At 50.1% G+C, this 19,691-nt stretch overlaps 1 long non-coding RNA gene across 2 annotated transcripts; it reads left to right on the top strand.

Annotated features, from left to right (window-relative positions):
- The first annotated feature begins 6,855 nt into the window (after nt 1-6,855).
- On the top strand, nt 6,856-17,057 carry LOC102990170 (uncharacterized). 2 transcript variants are annotated; one of them, XR_449176.4, is made up of 4 exons: nt 6,856-6,987; nt 7,540-7,912; nt 9,426-9,518; nt 16,494-17,057. It is a non-coding gene; the product is annotated as an uncharacterized lncRNA (long non-coding RNA). The 2 variants fall into 2 exon arrangements; XR_008616661.1 differs by lacking the exon at nt 16,494-17,057 and adding an exon at nt 15,411-16,118.
- Nucleotides 17,058-19,691: the final 2,634 nt, after the last annotated feature.

Below are 19,691 nucleotides of genomic sequence, written 5' to 3'. Positions count from 1 at the left end.
TGAACCTCCCTCCTTTGGACTCAGTAACCCCTCCCCCACCCCAGCATCTGAAGTTCTTTATCTCTTTTAATATATTTGTATTCATGTGTCTACAGAGACCCTTTTATCAGGCAAAAGTCACCTACCCCACCCCAAGCAGAAAATGCCAGGCGCCTCACCCTTTCAGCCTCCCTGGCAACTACAGGGCAAAAGCACATATAAAAGTTCCCACCAATCGGCCACATCCCTCCCAGACCTCAGATGGGAAGCTAGTGACTAAACGAGGTCGGTCTATGCAGACTCACTTAGCCCTGGTACAGCTACATCCGGTGTCCAGAGGCAGCGACAGTAGTAGCTCTAGCTGCCTGGAGCAGTAGAGTATGGGGGAGGTGACACCGGGGGGCTCGTGAGGTGAGATCATGAGACGCCAGGGACCTCACTGTGCTGCTCGGGACACTTCTTCCCGGAACCCAGCCGCCATGCCATGAGGAAGCCCAAGCCAGCTCGTGTAGAGCGACCACACCAAGAGGCTTGTGTAGGAGCTCTGGCTGACAGCCGGTCTCAACTGTCAGACCTGCAGTGAGCGAGGAAGCCTCCACAGGATTCCAGCCCCAGCTGTCGAGTCGCCCTAGCCTTCCAGTCTTCCCAGCTGAGGTCCTGGACACCGTGGAGCAGAGACTGCTTTCCTCTCTTCGCCTCTTCTGGGTTCCCCACCCGCAGAACCCAGGTGTGTAAAAAAAAAAACCCAATCATTTATGACATTCAGTTTTGGGGAGGTTGGTTTTGCAACAAGCAGACAGAAGTGGACGGCAGAGCTATAGGCAGGGTAAAGGCAACGAGCTGCCCCAAGAAGGGCCCTACCTGGACAGCAACCACGCCCAGGCCTGACCTAGGCAGTCGTGTTAGCAGAGCCCATGAAGGCTGGAGGTGGGCGAGGGGCCACCCGAAGGGGCAGTCGTCCTGAGGCACCAGAACGCCCGGCCTCCTCGGTCCACCCCTGAGCACCTGGGGGCACAGCCCCGAGACCCAGCCAGACAGGAAGCGTGGAGAATGAGTCTGGGGGCACGGTGGTGGTACAAGGGGGGCACCCTGCAGGGCTGGAAGTTGAGAAGTGTGGACATGGGACTTCCCTGGTGGCGCAGTGGTTCAGAATCTGCCTGCCAATGCAGGGGACACGGGTTCGAGCCCTGGTCTGGGAAGATCCCACGTGCCGCGGAGCAACTAAGCCCGTGCGCCACAGCTACTGAGCCCGCGAGCCACAACTACTGAAGCCCACGCGCCTAGAGCCCGCGCTCTGCAACAAGAGAAGCCACCGCAGTGAGAAGCCCGCGCACCACAACGAAGAGTAGCCCCCGCTCGCCGCAGCTAGAGAGAGCCCGCGCGCAGCAACGAAGACCCAACACAGCCTAAAGAAAGAAAGAAATAAATTTATTTAAAAACAAAGAAGTGTGGACCTCCCGTGAGTGACCAAGATGTGGGATGGTAAGCGCTTCCATGCGGTGGGATTTTACCAGCCGGTGAGGAGCTGCAGATTACGGACAATCCTTGGATGCGGCCGAGCGCAGTGACAGCCACTTCCTGCAGCTCATTTGTCTCAGAGCCCGTGTACAAGCAACACCGGTAGATCCCGCTGAGCCGAGGCCCTTCTGGCTGCCCCGAGGCCCTTCTGGCTGCCCCGATGACAGCGCCCATATATCTCGGAGGGAGGTGCACGGAATACTAAAAAATTTAAATGCTGCAATCAGGACTGAAAGTAATGTCGCTGGAATTATTGAGGGAAATTTGCAAGTGAAATAACCTAAAAGGCTGCAAATGCAAATGACGTTAAATTAGCAGGGACTCAGGAAGCACAAGAATGACTCGTCCTTCCTGGAAAAAGAAAGTGGTCAGAGGTCCAATCACAAGCCAGGAAGGGCAGGGGACACCGCCCCCAAACCCCATATTCCTGACACGGTGTCCTTGGACCCCAGCCTTTAAGGGGTAAGTACCGCCAAACCTTGCCTACCAGCAACCTTGACGCAAACCTGAGCACCTGGGTCATTTCTGAACTGAACCCGTGTTTCATCTGGCTCTGGTTCCCCGTGAGGGCTGGCTGCTCGGGACCCTGTGACAGGGGGCATCCTGAGGACCCTGACCTGGGGAATACGGCGGCGACACGCAGAGCAGTGGGGTGTTATGTTGGGACACGTGCAGAGTGGACGTAACTGCCCTTGGCACTTACATCCTCAACGTGAGCTTAAAATGCAGATGCTCACGTCAAATTCTGCCAACAGCAACCCCTCTGCTGTGGCCCACTGTCCCCTCCTTCCCCAGCGGGACACCCCGTGACGCCCCCAGGGCTGAGGAGCTGAGTGCAGGTGACCTTCAGATGAAAGGCTGCCTCTCCCGACGCGAGCACCTGAGCACAGGCAGGGAGGAAAGAGCCCAGGGCCCGGGGTCCAGAGACGGGGTTCTAAGCTCAGCTCTGTCTAACCAACAGTGTGGCCTTGGGCAGATCCCGTGCCCTGTCTGGCCTCTGCTCAGTGTCTGGGTGGCTCTAAGATCCCTCCTGGTGCCGAGACTCTGACTCCATGGGGAGAGAAGGGAGGGTCGTGGAGAGTCCTCCCAAGGTGACTTACATGAGCAGAGCCCACTGCCCTTCCGTTCCAAGAGGAACCTCTACCTGCTTGTCGGCCTCAGCTGCCCGGGTCCTCTCTGGTGTGACTGGGCTTGGGTTGAACGCGGCGAGGCCATTGTTTTCTCCGCGGAAAATCTCAGATGAGGAGCAGGGCTCCGCTACAGCCAGATCAGACTGGCCTCCATGATAGGGTCCCACCTCCCCTTCCCTTGATATCCCAGCCAGCCTGGCCTCCTGACCCCAGCGCACAGTCACCTGTGCACGCACACACGCACACCCTGCCAGTTCAGCACGAGCTCAGTGTTTCCCTGATGTGGACGTCTAGCTCTCCTCTCTGTCCAGCCATCCCGTATAATCCAGCTCAAGTTTCACCTCCTCTGCGAGGCCTTCCTGGATACGTCTTCATGCAGCCAAACAGCATCAATTCTCCCCCATTTCAGCCGTAGCACTTAGTGCCCAAACTGTAGACTAAGGTCTAGATCATTTGTATGCAATATTTAAATGCAGCTTCAAACATACAAGCCAAGAAATGTCACCAGCACGTGCCTTGCGTGGTCTTTTTTCATTCATCACATTGAATACTTCAAGGACTTTTTTTTTTTGGCTGCATTGGGTCTTCGTTGCTGCACGCGGGCTTTCTCTAGTTGCGGTGAGCGGGGTTGCTAAGGTGCCCGGGCTTTTCATTGCAGTGGCTTCTCTTGTTGTGGAGCATGGGCACTAGGCACGCGGGCTCTAGAGCGCAGGCTCCGTACTCAGTAGTTGTGGCACACGGGCATAGTTGCTCCGCGGCATGTGGGATCTTCCCGGACCAGGGCTCGAACCCGTGTCCCCTGCATTGGCAGGCAGATTCTGAACCACTGCGCCACCAGGGAAGCCCCTTCCAAGGACTTTTCATCTGCAGACTTAACGATACTCAGTTCGGGGAAATGTTCATGTATTTTTACAAATTAACTTCTTTCCTATATTTTTTGTTCCCTGTTTCCAAAACTGCAATTTGGATATTCTGGATTTATCTTCTAATTTTATTTTCTCTCCTAAATTCCCAGAAGTGAAGGTCATGAAATACATATTGAAAGAGTACCCTAAATGCCCCATACAATGTAAAGTTAGACCCCCTCAAAAGCATATCATCATGAATTTTCAGGATACTAAGGATAAAGAGAAAACTCTAAAAGTTTCCAAAAAGAAAAAGAATAGATTTGATAGGAAAGATAATGGATCAGAATGGCCTCAGACTTCTTTTTTCTTTTTAATGTATTTATTTATTTATTTTTGGCTGCTTTGGGTCTTCGTTGCAGTGCGCGGGCTTCTCATTGCGGTGGCTTCTCGTGTTGCTGAGCACGGGCTCTAGGCGCGTGGGTTTCAGTAGTTGTGGCACGCGGGCTCAGTAGTTGTGGCTCACGGGCTTAGTTGCTCCGTGGCATGTGGGATCTTCCTGGGTCAGGGATCGAACCCGTATCCCCTGCATTGGCAGGCGGATTCTTAACCACTGCGCCACCAGGAAAGCCCGGCCTCAGACTTCTTATCGACACTAGGCAGTAGCGGTGCCCTCAAAACTCTGAGGGAAGGTCATTCACAAACAACATTTATATACCCGGCTCAGCTGCAGAGGGTTAGGAGGAAATAGACACGTTCACAGGTGCACGGTCTCAAGACTTCATGTCTCGCACACCCTTTCTCAGAAAGCTACTGAAGGATGTGCTCAGTCAAAATGGGAGGATAAAGCAAGAAATTAGAAGAAAGAGGATCCAGGAAATGGGCTGCCACCCAAGTGAGAGGAGGGTAAGTCCAGGATACCAGCTGGGCCCCAGAAGAAAATACCAGCCCATTTACATCAGAGCAGGGCAGACGGCCCCAGGAAAGGACTCTTCAACACACTGAAGTTAACCGAATATCTAATATAGCTGAGTTTATACAACTTGTAAATTGGTTAGAATTTGGTGATAAAATAGTGATAAACCTATGGAGCACGAAGCAAAAGCCCACACAAGACAATTAATAAAATCCACAGCAAACGAAACACGGCAGAGACGAAAAAATAACCGTGGCTCATCTGTGAGCAGCAGTTACCTAATCTGTTAAACGGGAAATTGATCTAACCCCAAATAAGATGTAACTGGAGGTGAGGAGACAGGAAGTGTAACGGGGTGAAGAAGAGCTAAATCTTCATCCTCCATGCTTAGCAGAAAACACCTCAAATGAAAAGCGGAGATTATAAATCTGTTGTTTTGTGACGTGGAGGTAAACCATAAAAGAATCAGCTAAAAGCGCAGAGAGCTGCCCCCGCGAATACGAAGTGGGGAGGTGGGAACTGCTGCTTTTCTTACCAGTCTCCTGTAACTATTTGACTTTAGTCTGTGTAATTTTGGTAAAATTACAAAAAACGAGACCCCTAAGGAGTTGAGTGGATGTGCCGTGTGCGTGGGCGGGGCCTACTGGCCACCCTCGGGAGGTCCCCCCGTGTGTCGCGTCACTCACATCCCAGAACTGCCCCTCCAACGGACTCGACGGGGAGTGGGGAGTGAGGGTCGGAGGGGTCACTGGGAGGGCGCGGTTGGGTGGGGTGCTGAAAGGGCTTCCGGAAGTCAGGGCAGCAGCGGGTGGGCCCGAGCCTGGCGTGGCGTGGGCGGCCGTCTCCGGTTTGGAGCGCTCCATTTGCCCGCGCCCGGGAAGGCACGCAGGGTGTCGGTCCCGCGAGGGCCGCCAGGTGGCGCCAGAGCCTGCGCGTCCCCGCCGCGCCCTCCTTGGCGCCGAGGTCAAACCCAGCGCGGGGGAGGCAGCCGGGTCTCAAGGGTGCATCTTAGGATCCCGCCTCGGCAGCCTCAGGGGAAAATTGTTTTCAGTGGAAATTTTAAATTTTTCAAATATATACCAAAGCAGAGCGAAGGCTAATCCAGTTTCTCCTATCTGTCCACCCATGCCTCCCCACCCATTTTATTTTTAAAGGCAACTCCCAGACATCCAATCATTTCATGTAAATTTCTCTGTTGGTAACTCTATAAAATAAGCACACTTTAAAAAATCGTAGGGCTTCCCTGGTGGCGTAGTGGTTGAGAGTCCGTCTGCCGATGCAGGGGACACGGGTTCGTGCCCCGGTCCGGGAAGATAAGAAGGGATTTAGGGGCTTCCCTGGTGGCGTAGTGGTTGAGAGTCCGTCTGCCGATGCAGGGGACACGGGTTCGTGCCCCGGTCCGGGAAGATCCCACATGCCGCGGAGCGGCTGGGCCCGTGAGCCATGGCCGCTGGGCCTGCGCGTCCAGAGCCTGTGCTCCGCAACGGGAGAGGCCACAACAGTGAGAGGCCCGCGTACCGCAAAAAAAAAAAAAAATCGTAGTCACAATGTCATTACCATAAGCGTTGAACAACTGCAGGTCCTGGATCAGGAATCTGAGGCACGGAGGGTTGGAACCTCCAGGATGAGGTAGAGAGCCAGCCCTCCACACAGGGCGTGGGGTGGTGGGCATATTGGGGGCGAGGGAACCCCCCGCAGTTCCTCGTGTGGACTCCTGCAGAGCTGGGTCACGTGGAGGGTGAGGGGCAGGCTGGGGAGCCCAGGTGCTGCCCACACCCTCCCCACCCTGGACCACTCTCCCCTGCCCCAAAACAGATCCAGGTCAGCTGGACGGTGAAGGAGCAGAACGGACGACTAGTGCCTTCCGGGGCTGTCCTGTCTGGTCCCATAAATTCAGTGCAGTTCGTAAGGCTTAAATCTTGGGCCCCTTTCTCTGCCCAGCTGGTCCCATGTGCCCAAGGAACTGAACAGCCCATCTCTCCTCCGAGCTGCCCTCCTGCCTCCGTCCCGGGGCTGCTCCTCTCCTGCACTGACTGCAGTGGAGGACAGGCCTGCTCTGCTCCTTCCTTGTGTCCCGCCCTCTCACGTCTCCCCCATTTCAGGGCCAGTCCCTCCAAGGAAACGGGGGGTGACAGTAAGCACATGCGGGCGGGTGTCAAGGGTTGTATTTGTCCCTGATCTCCACTGGCAGGCTGCTCCGGGCTCCAAAGCCGGGCTGGGGGGTCAAGGCCCAGCTCTACCTGGCAAGCCGGCTGGCCTTGGGCAGGCTACCTCACCTTTCCTGGGTGCAAATCTTCATCGATGTGATGGAAACGATGGCACCAAGAATAGCTCTGAAGCTTCGAGGGGACTATCCTAAATGCTGAACTCAATGTGTTCCTTGGTGATGTTCTCGTTAAATTGGCCTCTTCCAGACCCCATCTTAGGCCGGCCCCTTTCATTCGTCCTCTCGACAAGTGCCTGCTGTGTGCTGGGTGCCAGGGAGCTGCAGCGAGGAAGGCAGAGCCCACCTCTGCTCTGGCCGAGCTGGGGTTCTTGAGAAGACACAGTCCAACGAGGGCCGGGCAGGTTGTGGGCCGGATGAGCAGGGCTTTCCCAGGTGAGATGAGCTAGAGGGTGGCCCCAAGGTGGGCTCACTTGATCTGCTCAGTGCTGTTCATCCCGACAGGACACCCTGCCCAGTACCCCTTCCTCTGCTCTCAGCTCCTCTCTCCCCTTGGCTTTAGCTACTCTCTCCTTCCAGGCTCCCTCCCAGCCTCTGGCCCACGTGGCGGAAATGGAGGCCCTGGGAGCGGGAGGAGGCTTGTCGCAGCCCCGCCAGCGGGGGAGACACCGAGTAGATCCCGAGGACCCCGGTCTGCTGACCTGGATCCGCTCTGGCCAGTTGGGTCACGTAGTACTGGGGCCCACGGGGCCGGCCTGCACCTATGCGGTGCAGGGGAGAGGAGGGGGGCGGGGGGGTGGGCTGGGCCCTGGGGAGTCCCCCCTGCAGCCTCCCGGGAGTGTCTCTTCCCCCACCCATAGGGGCCCCCTACGCGTTTCGTAGATGAGGAAACCGAGGCTTAGGAAGGTAGTTTCGTTTCTTGTGGCTTCTATAACGCACCACCACAAACTTGGTGGCGTATGCAACAGAAACGTATTCTCTCTACAGCTTCATGAGGAGCTCCCGACGCCTGCGCAACAGAGGAGGGAGAATCAGTCTGTCGTTCACAGGGGCCTTTGTGCAATAGCTGCCGTCAAATGGAGGTGTGCAGCCACTGCGTCAGGTCCCACTCAGGGGTGGTCCTGAAAGACAGGAGTGAAGGGAGAGCCTCCCGGTGGTCCCATTTTGGCCAGTCTGGTCGTCTGCTTTGCTTTGGAGGAGAGGTGGCTGGAGCTCCGGATCTACACGGACTAATGAGCAACGGGCAACAGACTGGCTGGCCGGTCGGGCGCCTCTAGTGGTCAAGACCAGGAAGTCTGGGAAAGAGGCCCATGGACGGAAGTCCCAGAAGGAGCACCAGGTGAAGACACAAAGGTGTCGTGTAAGTTCCAGTCAGGGGCAGAAGAGGATCTGGTCATCAGGCTGATGAAATGACCAGGCTGTCCCGTGAATGTCTGTCAGCCTCTCTGCCCCTCCCCCCGGTGCTTTCTCACTAGGTACTCCTCACTAGGGCCAGTATGCATATCATCCCCCCTGAGGTCCCGAACTGATAAATACTAACAAAGAGCAGTGCTGAATCCCCTACATGGCGGACCAGCCTAATAATCTGTACTGTTCCTTCATGGAGGGAGCTAGTCATTTGTTCCCTTAGGAAGGGAGTCCTGTTCCAGATACAGACTTTCTTTCCCTACTTGCAGAGCTTCTGCCGGCACCAGATTTTCAGAATGCCCTATCCGTTGTCATGGTAACCCACACAACATCCTCTCCAACCAAGGAACTCATTATAGAGCAAAAGATGTGTGGCACTGAGTTCATGCCCAAGGAATTCACTGGTCTGTGCACAGTTACCGAAATACTCAGTTGCAGCTGTTTAGATGAACTGGGGAATGGACTCCTGAAGGCTCAGTTTTGGCACCCACTGGAGGCCAGCACCCTGCAAGGCTAGGTCCCCTCCTCGAGGGTGTGGTGTCTCCTCCGGGAGATACCACCTATATAGGGTGCTATTTCCCCCATAGCCAGAATACACAGGGCCTGTTCTTTGACAGGGTACCCCCAGAGATGCGAGTTGGTCTCCAGTGTAACCTGGAGAGATTCAAGGAGAGAGGAGAGGCATGAAGTAATCATTAGGTGTGTGTGCGGAAGGACTAGGGTGGACGAAGAAACGCCTCTCGCGCTATTTCGTCAAACAGCCCTCTTACCGAACGTCTGCTTCTCCCCCATAACCTTGGGCTCAGTAGGTTTGGAGGTCCCAGTGCACAGAAGGAACACTCTCCCCAGCGAACACAATCTTGATCCCATTAAATTGGAAGCTCCGGTTTGCTACTGGCCGCTTTGGGGCTTCTCGTGCTGCTGAACCAGCTGTACCGGTCGGGTTCACCGTCGCAGTTCCCCGGGGGAAATTGGATGGCGGGGACAGAATAGGCCACGGAGCACAGTATCTGAACCAGAGGGTTTGCTGGAGTGCTTCACAGTCTCCTCAGTCCAAAAATCATGGCCAGTGGGAAACTGGTGACTCAAGAAAGATAGGACAGCTAAAAAGTTGAATCTTATGGGAATGAAGAATGGGGCCACCCCTGTCAAAAGGCAAGGGAAATACAGACGAGGAGGCAGTGGAAGAAGGAAGCTAAGAGCAGCAGCTTGGGTCTTGTGACCAGCAACTAGTGGGCTTTCTCTTTCTTCCTTTCTTCCTGTTACCTTCTGTGCAGAGCAGTGTCGGTCACTAACGCTATTCCGATTGGAATTATGACTGCCTGACAGCACCTCACTGTGATCGGTGGCTGTTGGGACTTGGTGTTTCCCCTGGGTGGGACCACAAGATGTATTCCTCTAAGCAAAGGACAAAAAGTCTCTCCTGATCCGTTCTCTGTCCTTCTCCTGCCTGCTTTGTGTCCCAGGAGGCTGACCCTGACAGACTGCATCATCCGGACTCCCTCACCTTCCGGCTTCTAGTTGGACGTGGCCAGTGGAAGCGCTGCGGGACATCAGAGGTAGGTCAGGGGATTTATCATGGCTTCGACAGTGGCTGCGTGTCTCTGCAGTCCCTGCTGTGCAGACCCTCTTCCACAGCCTTGACCCCATGTGGCCCTGACGGTGCCATCCCCTCTCCTTGCCCCCTTGGTCTCCGTCTGATGCTAGTGTCTGGATGCTACATCATCATTATTGGTTCCTTTAGCCCTGCCCACATCTCGCAAGGGGGCCCTTCATTAACTTTCTTCAATTAAACCTTCTTTCTGTGCCGTATACTTCCTGCTGGGAGCTTGACTGATCTTCGGACCTTTAAGTAATTCAGCTTTACTGAAGCATAAAGTTTAAGGTGGGAGGAAATGGTAAGAAAGGAAGCTGTACAGAGAGGGTGGCCAGTTATGAGAGGCTTTGTATACCGTGATAACGTCAGTTTTACACGCACGGGACAAGCTACCTAACCTCTCTGTGCCTCAGTTTCGTCCCCTATAAAATAAGGATAATGATAGGACACACCTTTGGAGTGCCTGTGAGGATTAGATTACAGAAGGCATGTGAAACACTTAAAGCAGTGCCTGGCACAGCAAGTGATAGCGTTGTTAGGGACAGAGAGTGACTGCAGGGTTTTAAACAAGGAAGTGACCAGGTCAGATGTGGTGGTTCAAAAAGTTACTCTGGAGGAAATGTGAAGACGTGGGGTTTGTCAGTGAACAAGTGGAATGAAACAAGACTACAAGCAGGAACGCCAGTAAGGGGACTACTGCAATAGTCTTAGCAATAATAATAATAATAATAATGATAATAGTACCTTCTGAAGAACTACCATCCAAACAAGGAATTAAAGAAAGAAGGTGATATGGGTTACAAGAAACAGGAATTCCAACACAATATCTAGGATCTTTAGGAAGTTCAATTTTGCTGAAGCCTAACTAGCAAGGCGAGGGTGATGGAAGAGCTGCCCCTCCCCCAGCTCCACACCTACACTGTCTGGGGTCCAGAGAGAATCCTTCTAGCTCGCTGTCACTCTCTCCACCATTGCTCCCATCTTAATTCCTGATAAGTGGACTATCCACATAGAGGATACTTCCAGAATCTTGGCCTCTCCGTTTCTTAAACTCCTCTCCGGCTCTGATCCTGATCTCCACCCTCCCTCAGCCACTTGCTTCCACAGTCTTACCCTAGACCTCGTCATTAACATGACTGCAGTCTTCCCACGCCCAAATCATCACCCAAAGCTTCTCCACTCCTCAAGCCTCCAAAGTCTCCTCCTCCGTCCTCACACTCAGTAGTGAGTTTGCTCCCGTTTTACAAAGGAAGCAGCAGCAGTCCCCCAATCACTCTGCCCACCCACCTGCCTCTGTGCCCCCAAACTCTCCCCTCCTGCCTGTGCTCTGCTAAGTCATCCCAGAGACCCCGAGTTAATGGGTTAGGGGTGTGGCCTGGGCTGGAGATCTTGAAATGCTCCCAGATGATTTAACGTCCATCCAAGGTTGAAAACTGCTGCCGTAGATGAATGACCCGCGCTCTCCCGTCTTACCTACACAAGCACATTGTTCTGGAAATCGTTCCCTCCCTCCCAGCATCGTTCATTTGTCCCTCCACTGGCTCTTTCTCTTCAGCTACGAACATGCTCTTAATTCTCCCAATTTAAAGAAAGCTTTTCTACCCCATTTCTCCCTCCAGCTATTGCTTTGCTGCAAAACTTCTCTGAAGGGTACTTGTGTCTGTAATTCCTCTTCTTCCCTTTGCCCCATGGACCCACCAAGGCTGTTGCTATCCCGTTCACCAACGGCCTCCTCAGGGCTATAGCCTGTGGCCGCTGCTCAGTCTTCGGCTTCAGTGACAATCGGCAAAATTTGTCACAGTGACCACTGCCTTCTCCCTAGAATGCGTCCTCAAACTGCCTTCCAGGATGCTACATTCTTCTGGTTTTCCTCCTAATTTGTGACGGACCCTTCTCCTCATCCTTTCTTGGTTTCTCCTGTTATCTGATCCCTTAACACTGGACTGCCCCAAGGCTCAGGCTTTGGACCTCTTCCCTAACCCTGTTCATTCTCTTGGGACCCTCATCCAGTCTTGTGGCATTAATACTTTCTAAACATTGACTGCTACGTGTACATTTCCAGCCTAAACGCCCGATGCCTACATCCAAGTGCCAACTGGACATCTCTTCTTGAATGTCTAGCAAGCATCTCAAATGCATCACGTGCAGAATGGAGCCCCGACCTCTTCTCAAACACGCTCCTCCTGGCACACACTCCGTGCCGTGAGTGCACGGCAGCTCCGTCCTCTGGGGGGTGGAGGGGGGCCCGGGCTCAGTCCTTGTAACCTGCAGGACTGCCACACCCAGGGTCAACCTGAGAGCAAATCCCAGGGGCTCTGCTTTCCAAATATACTCAGAATGCAACTATTTCTCACCATCTCTATTACTACCTTTGATTCAAATCCGGTCTCTGTATCACCTGAGCAACTGGACAGCCTCCCGTCTGGCCTCCTTGCTCTTGCCTTGCCCCCTACCCTGACTGCTCAGCATGGCAGCGTATTGGTCCAGTTCCACGTAAGTCAGATCATGTCTGTCCTGTTCAAACCCTCCAACATTTTCCCATCTCATTCACAGTAAAAGGCAAGGCTCTCAAAATAGCCTACAGGGCCCTGCGTGGTCCCTCCTCCCCACCCCCGTGCACACAGAGCCTATTATCTCTCTGACCTCAGAGCTTCCAGCTACACCCAGGTTCCTTTAATACACAGGCCCATAAACCCAGGGCCTCTGCACTTGGTGTTCTCTCCTGACCCCGCTCCCGTAGCGAACTTTTCATCTCCCTTCCCTAGTTTTCATAAGTGAAACTTTTTATTTGGGGATAATTGTCAATTCACATACAGTTGTAAGAAACAATACAGAGAGGCCCTGTTTATCCTTCAGTTTTTCCCAATGGTGACCTCTTGCAAAACTATCGTATAATATACAGTGAATATGTTGGCTATCTGTGGCTACTGTAAAAATTACCACCAACTAGGTGACTTAAAGCAATAGAAATTTCTTCTCTCACAATTCTGCAGGCGAGAAGTCCCAAACCAAGGTGTAGGCAGCGCTGTCTCCCCTTCCGGGGGCTCTAGGAGAGAATCTGCTCCTTGCTTTTTCCAGCTTCAGGTGGCTGGCCCACTGCACCTTCCTCTCCTCTGTCTTCCCATCACCTTCTCCTGTGCACGTGTGCCCACGCATGTGTAATCTCCTGCCTCTCTCTTATAAGGACACTTGTAATGACATTTGAAGCCCACACGGATAATCCAGGATAATCTCCTGATCTCAAGATCCTTAATTTAATTACATCTGCAAAGACCTTTTCTCCAAAGAAGGCAGCATTTACAGGTTCTGGGCCCTAGGTTTGGACCTACCTCTGGGAGCCATTACCAACTTCGCATAGCAGTGAAGACAGGACCATTCCCATCACCACAGAATTACTCAAGTTGCCCTTTATAGCCACACCCACTTCCCTTCCATCCCCACTCCCTCCTTAACACCTGGCAACCACTAATCTGTTCTCCATCTCTACAATTTTGTCATTTCAAGAATGTTATATAAATGGAATCACACAGTATGTAACCTTTTGAAACTAGCTTTTTTCTTCACTCAGCATACTTATTTTGAGTGTCACCTGTGTAGCTGTATGTATCGATAGCTTATTCCTTTTCATTGCTTAGTGGGAGCCCATGGTATGGATATGCAAGTTTGTTTAACCCACCATTCACCCACCAAAGGACACTTGGGTGGCTTCCAGGTTGGGGCTATTATGAATAAAGCTGCTATGAACATTCATAGGCAGGTTTTGGGGTGAACATAAGTTTTCATTTCTCTGGGGCAAATGCCCAAGAGTGCAATTACTGTGTTAAGTGAGTGTTTAGTTTTATAAGAAAATGCCAAACTGTGTTCCAGAGGACCAGTTTGCATTCCCACCAGTAATGTATGGGTGAGTTGTTCAGTTTTTCTACATCTTCACTAGCATTAGGTATTGTCACTAGTTTCTATTTTAGCCATTCTGATAGTTGTGTAGTCTAATGGTTAGAGGTAGTAAACAGCCTTCCATGGGCTTATTTACCACCCTTATGTCCTCTTTGGTGAAGTGTCTGTTCATGTCTTTTGCTCATTTTCTGATTGGATTGTCTGGGGTTTTTTTACCTCTGAGTTTTAAGCATTCTTTGTATAGTCTAAATACTAGTCATTTGTCTGATATGTGTTTTATACATATTTTCTCCTATCCTTTAGCTTTTATTGTTATCTTCTTCGCAGAGTCATTCAAGAGCAATTTTTAAAAATATTTATCAGTTTTTCCTTTTATGGATGGTGCATTTGGTGTCAAGTCAAAGAACTCTTCACCTTGCCCTAGATCCCAAAGATTTTCTCTGATATTTTTTCTAAGGGTTTTATAGTTTTATCTTTTCCATTTAAATCTGTGATCCATTTTGAGTTAATGTTGTGTAAGGTGTGAGAGTTAAGTGGAGTTCATTTTTGTGTCTTTGGATGTCCAGTTGTTCCCACACCATTTGGTGAAAGGTTATCTTTTCTCCATTGAATTGCTTTTGCACTTCTGTCAAAAATCAGTTGAGCATATTTGTGTGAGTTTATTTCTGGGTTCTCTGTTCTGTTCTGTTGATCTACGTATCTATCCCTCTGCCAATATCACATTGTGTTGATTACTGTAGCTATAGAATAAGCCTCAACATGGGGGAGAGTGATTCTTCCACTTTATTCTTCTTTTTCAAAAATGTGTTAGGTACTCTAGTTCCTTTGCCTTTTTATATAAATTTTAAATTAATCTTCTCTTTATCTACAAAAACTCTTGCTGGGATTTTGATAGGAATTGAGTTAACCTGAGTATCAATTTGAGAGAATTGATGTCTTTACTATGTAGAATCTTCCAAACCATCAACATGCTATGTCTCTCCATTATTTCGGTTTTCTTTGATTTCTTTCATCATCATTGGGTAGTTTCAGCATATAAATCCTGCACATGTTATATTTACACTAAATATTTCCATCTTTTGAGTAATTGTAAATGGTATTGTTTTTTAAATTTCAGTGTCCACATGCTCATTGCTAGTACATAGAAATGCTATTGATTTTTGTGTCCTTTTATAATCTGTGGCCTTGCAGAACTCACTTATTAGTTCTAGGAGGTTTGTTTGTTTGTGGGGCTTTTTTTTTTTACGATTCTCTGTGTAGACAGTCATGTCATCTTCAAATAAGGATACTTTTATTTCTTCTTTACGATTTCTATGTCTTTTCTTTCCTTTTTTTGCCTTGTTGCTCTGGCTAGAACTTCCAGCAATGTGTTGAATAAGAGTAACGAGAGAGGACATTTTTGCCTTTTTCTGGATCTTAGGGGAAAAGCATTCAGTTTTTCACAGTTAAGTGTAGTGTTAGCTCAAGGTGTTCTGTAGATGCCCTTTATCAAGTTGAGGAAGTTCCCTCTATTCCAATTTTTCTGAGAGTTCTTATCATGAATGGGTGTTGAATTTTGTCAGATGCTTTCTCTGCATTGATTGATGTGATCATTTGATTTTACTTCTTTAGCCTGTTAATATGGTAGGTTACATTGATAGATTTTTTAAAAAATATTTATTTAGTTATTTATTTTGGCTGCTCCAGGTCTGAGTTGCGACACGCGGGATCTTTGTTGCAGCATGCGGACTTCTTAGTTGCGGCATGTGAGCTCTTAGTTGCAGCATGCATGCGGGATCTAGTTCCCCGACCAGGGATCGAAACCGGGCCCCCTGCATTGGGAGGGCGGAGTCTTACCCACTGGACCACCAGGGAAGTCCCAACATTGATAGATTTTTTAATATTGAAGCAGCCTTGCATATGCCTGGAATGAACATCTCACATATTTTTCTTACTTGTTGTCTATCTTCCCCATTTGAAGTCAAGTTCCGAGCAGGAAGAAACTTTCTGGTTCATTTTATTCATTGCTGTATCCTAGTCCCCGAAACAACACCAGGCATACAGTAAGCTCTCAACTCCTACTCGTCGAATGAATGAAAGAACAGTAGAGCTGTGAAGAGAATTCCCAAGATTAATGTGAAGGGAGATTCCGGGATGACAGCTGTGGATCCAGGTGGCACAGGTCAGAAGGCTCCAGAAGAGCCATTAGAGCCTGAATGCCCTGAGAAGAGGTCTAGATAGTCTGCAGAGCTTTGGGGTTGATTTGATAAGTACATGGAAAACTAAGCAAACAAACAAACAAGCTTTTTTTTTAAAAAAAAGGTAATCATTGGTGTGGTGCATCCACACAATGGAATATTATTCTAAAAAGAAATGAGCTATCAAGCCACAAGGAGACATAAAAGGAGGAGCCTTAAATGCATATTTCGAAGTGAAAGAAGCCAATCTGAAAAAGCTACATCCTGTCTGATTCTAACTGTATGACATTCTGAAAAAGGCAAAGCTATGGAAACAGTTAAAGATCAGTGGTTGCCAGGGGTTAGGAGAGGGAAAGATGGACAGCACGGAGGATTTTAGGCAGTGAAACTACTCTGGGTGATACCATAATGCCGGATACAGGTCCTTATACATTTATCCAGACCCAGAGAATGTACACCACCAAGAGTGAACCCTCATGTAAACTATGGACTTTGGGTGATAATGATGTGTCAGTGTGTGTTCATCAGTAGTTACAAGTGTACCCCTCTGCCGGGGGATGTTGATGATGGGGGAGGCCGTGTGTTGGGGTCGGGGGGCTCGGGGGTATATGGGAACCCTCTGTACTTTCTACTCCATTTTGCTGAGAGTCTAAAATTGCTCTTAAAAATAAAGTATTTTTTAAGCTAATTATGAACTCCAGAGAAAACAAAAGTTGCCCAGGAGAGGAAGAGCATTCACAGTTTACTCTATGGGCTCAGCCAGGACCACGTCCAGGTATTTGTGGGGCCTGAAGTTTATACAATTGAGGGAGGACTCTTTAAGAAAAGAAAAGCACTAACTCAGAAAAAATCTGATTAACTCTCAGAGCAGTTTCTGGAACCTTTGTACCTTCCCTGCCCTGATCTGTGGGTCTGTTCGGGGGACAACGAAGCAGGGAGGGGGCTGACGAGTCCTGAAAACCCCAAGGAAAGCCCAGAACTCCAGAAGGTACAGCAGCCCCTTGCTGGTGCCCACCAGCCCGGGACAAAGCACAAACTCCTGGACAAGCACCCCGGACCCCCGCGCCGGGCAGGCGCCTTTGCCTGCTCCCTCAGTTCACCAGGCCGGCGCCCGGCTCCTCAAGACTCAGCACCATCAGAACCAGTTTTTCTTAGATTGCATCTATATGTGTGAGCATACAGTATTTGTTTTTCTCTTTCTGACTTACTTCACTCTGTAGGACAGACTCTAGGTCCATCCACCTCGCTACAAATAACTCAATTTCATTTCTTTTTATGGCCGAGAATAGAGAATAAAGATGCAGATGTAGAGAATGGACTTGAGGACCCGGCGGGATGGGGAGGGTAAGCTGGGATGAAGTGAGAGAGCAGCATGGACATATCTACACTACCAAATGTAAAATAGATAGCTAGTGGGAAGCAGCCGCATAGCACAGGGAGGTCAGCGCGGTGCTTTGTGACCACCTAGAGGGGTGGGATAGGGAGGGTGGGAGGGAGGGAGACGCAAAAGGGAGGGGATATGGGGATATATGTATACATATAGCTGATTCACTTTGTTATACAGCGGAAACTAACACACCATTGTAAAGCAATTATACTCCAATAAAGATGTTAAAAAAAAAAAAAGACTCAGCACCAAGGCTGCCTCTTCCGTGAACGTACTCCCCGCCCTCTTCCCCAGAGTTGCCTGCCGGGGGGCGTGGGAGGAAGCCCAACGGACATGGATTTGAACCCCAGCTCTGCCACGTGTGAGTTACATGGCCTCGGACGTGTCACTTGACCTCCCAGAACTTCGTGTTTTATCTTCTGTAAATGCAAATAATAATGTCCGTCCTGCAGGGCTGTTGGGAAGGACAAACACCTGATATAGTGCTGGACACGCGGTGAGGGTGAGGAAACACGTCTTTCTTACCCTTTCTTGGCGGGGGGTGGGGCACGCGGCCTGTGGGATCTTAGTTCCCTGACCAGGGCTTGAACCCGTGCCCCTCTGCAATGGAAGCGTGCAGTCTTAACCACTGGACCACCAGGGAAATCTCACATCTTTCTTACTTTCTAGTAGCATTAAAAATTTTTTTTAATTGTGGTAAAATACAAATGAAAGAAAATTTACCACCTTAACCATTTTTTAAGTGTACAGTTCTGTGGCATTAACTACGTTCACATTGTTAATCACCACCATCCATCCACAGAACTGTTTTCATCTAGCAACACAAATTCTGTCCGCATTAACACTAACTCCCCATTCCTGCTTCCCCGCAGTCCCTGGCACCCTCCATTCTACTTGCCGTGCCCCCCCAGCATTGGGGCTGGCCTCTGTGACCTGGTCCAGAGGCGTCTCATATCCCTGCCCCATAGAGCCTGGTACAGGGCCGGGCCCACAGTAATACCAGCTCCAGGAAGAAGCGCTGAATGCCTGAGGGAGATGAACAGACAAAGGGTCCCATATGGTTAATGGGTTTGTGGTCTGATTTTACAAAGTGGGTGCTCAGAAAATATTGAAAGTCTAAAAGATGATATAAACGATTTTTGTAAACTTTTACTTATTTTTTGAATGGGTAAAGTATTCTAAATTCAAAAGCTACAAAAGAAAACACAGTGGAAAGTAAAGGTTCCTGCACCCCTGTCCTCCAGCCACTCACCAGAGGCAGCCGCTGTGACCAGTTTCTCCTGTATCTGTCCAGAGACCTGTGTGTGTGTGTGTGTGTGTGTGTGTGTTCGTGCACTTACACACACACACACACACACACACACACACGCCAGCACGCTTTACACACTGTTCTGCACATTTTCCTTTTATTCTTTTGTCTCATCTTTGAGATTCTTCTCTATCCTTCTCTATCAGTACATAAAGGGTTTCCCTACTGGTTTTTTTGCTTTGTTTCGTTTTGTCTTTTATTTTTGTCCACACTGCACAGCCTGTAGGATCTTAGTTCCCCCACCAGAGATCAAACCCGGGCCCTTCAGCAATGAAAGCACAGAATCCTAACCACTGGACCGCCAGAGAATTCCCGCCCTACTCTGATAGATTCATTGAGTGGTGTATTTATCTTGTCACCTGTTTACACTGGTCACGTGATTTGTTTACTATGTCACCTGTTGATGAACCTTCAGACGTTTCCAAATTCTTGCTATTCAAGCAGTAGTACAGTGAACAACCCCAGGTCTCACTCACGAATGATTGAATTTTGTATATAGTTGTGTGTACCTGTTAATCCCAAACTCCTAATTTATCCCTCCCCCCTCCCGTTTGGTAACCATGTTTGTTTTCTATGTCTGTGAGTCTATTTCTGTTTTGTAAATAAGTTCATTTGTATCATTTTTTTAGATTCCACATATAAGTGATTATCATATGATGTTTGTCTTTCTCTTTTGCAGACAACAGAATCGTATTCAGCCTTAGAAGGAAAGAAATTCTGACACATGCTACAGCATGGATGAACCTTGAGGACTTTATACTAAGTGAAATCAGCCAGTCACATAAGGGCAAATACTGTATGATTTCATTCATATGGGGTATTCAGAGTACTCAGATTCACAGAGACAGAGAGCCCGTGGGGTGACCAGAGCGGCCTATCTAGCTGGACGTCCAGAAAGGGCTTCTCTTGGCCGCCAGAGTCCCTGCAGAGACAGGAGTAAAGCTGGGAGGAACCCAGATTAGACCATGAGTGTCAAGTGCATAATGGGGTGGGGGGCATGGGTCAGAGCCTGTTCCTGAACCTGGAGTGGAACCGAAGCCCCCTCCCCACCCCACAGCGTGTGTGTGTGTGTGTGTGTGTGTGTGTATGTGTGTGTGGTCCTAGAGTAGGTAACGCCTGCGGTCACATCGGACGCTCTGACGGTCTGTGTGAATCCACGGGCGCGTAGGTGCATCCACAGACCGAAGGCACATCTGTGCACAGACTGCAGGTCACAATGGGCCCGGCAAGGGCGCGCCGCGGTGCTCCTAGCCTGGCGATCACATATTCGGATGGATGGGGCGACGCTGCCTGCTCTGATCCCTAACTCATTATTAAGCTCCTCGCTCTTTGCAGACGCTCCCTGCGCCTCCCCCGCTCAGGGCTGCA

Source organism: Physeter macrocephalus, unplaced genomic scaffold, assembly GCF_002837175.3.
Source record: "Physeter macrocephalus isolate SW-GA unplaced genomic scaffold, ASM283717v5 random_305, whole genome shotgun sequence".
Taxonomy (NCBI): domain Eukaryota; kingdom Metazoa; phylum Chordata; class Mammalia; order Artiodactyla; family Physeteridae; genus Physeter; species Physeter macrocephalus.
The sequence above is the reverse complement of the archived record's forward strand: the minus strand, read 5'-3'. Positions and strand labels throughout refer to the sequence as shown.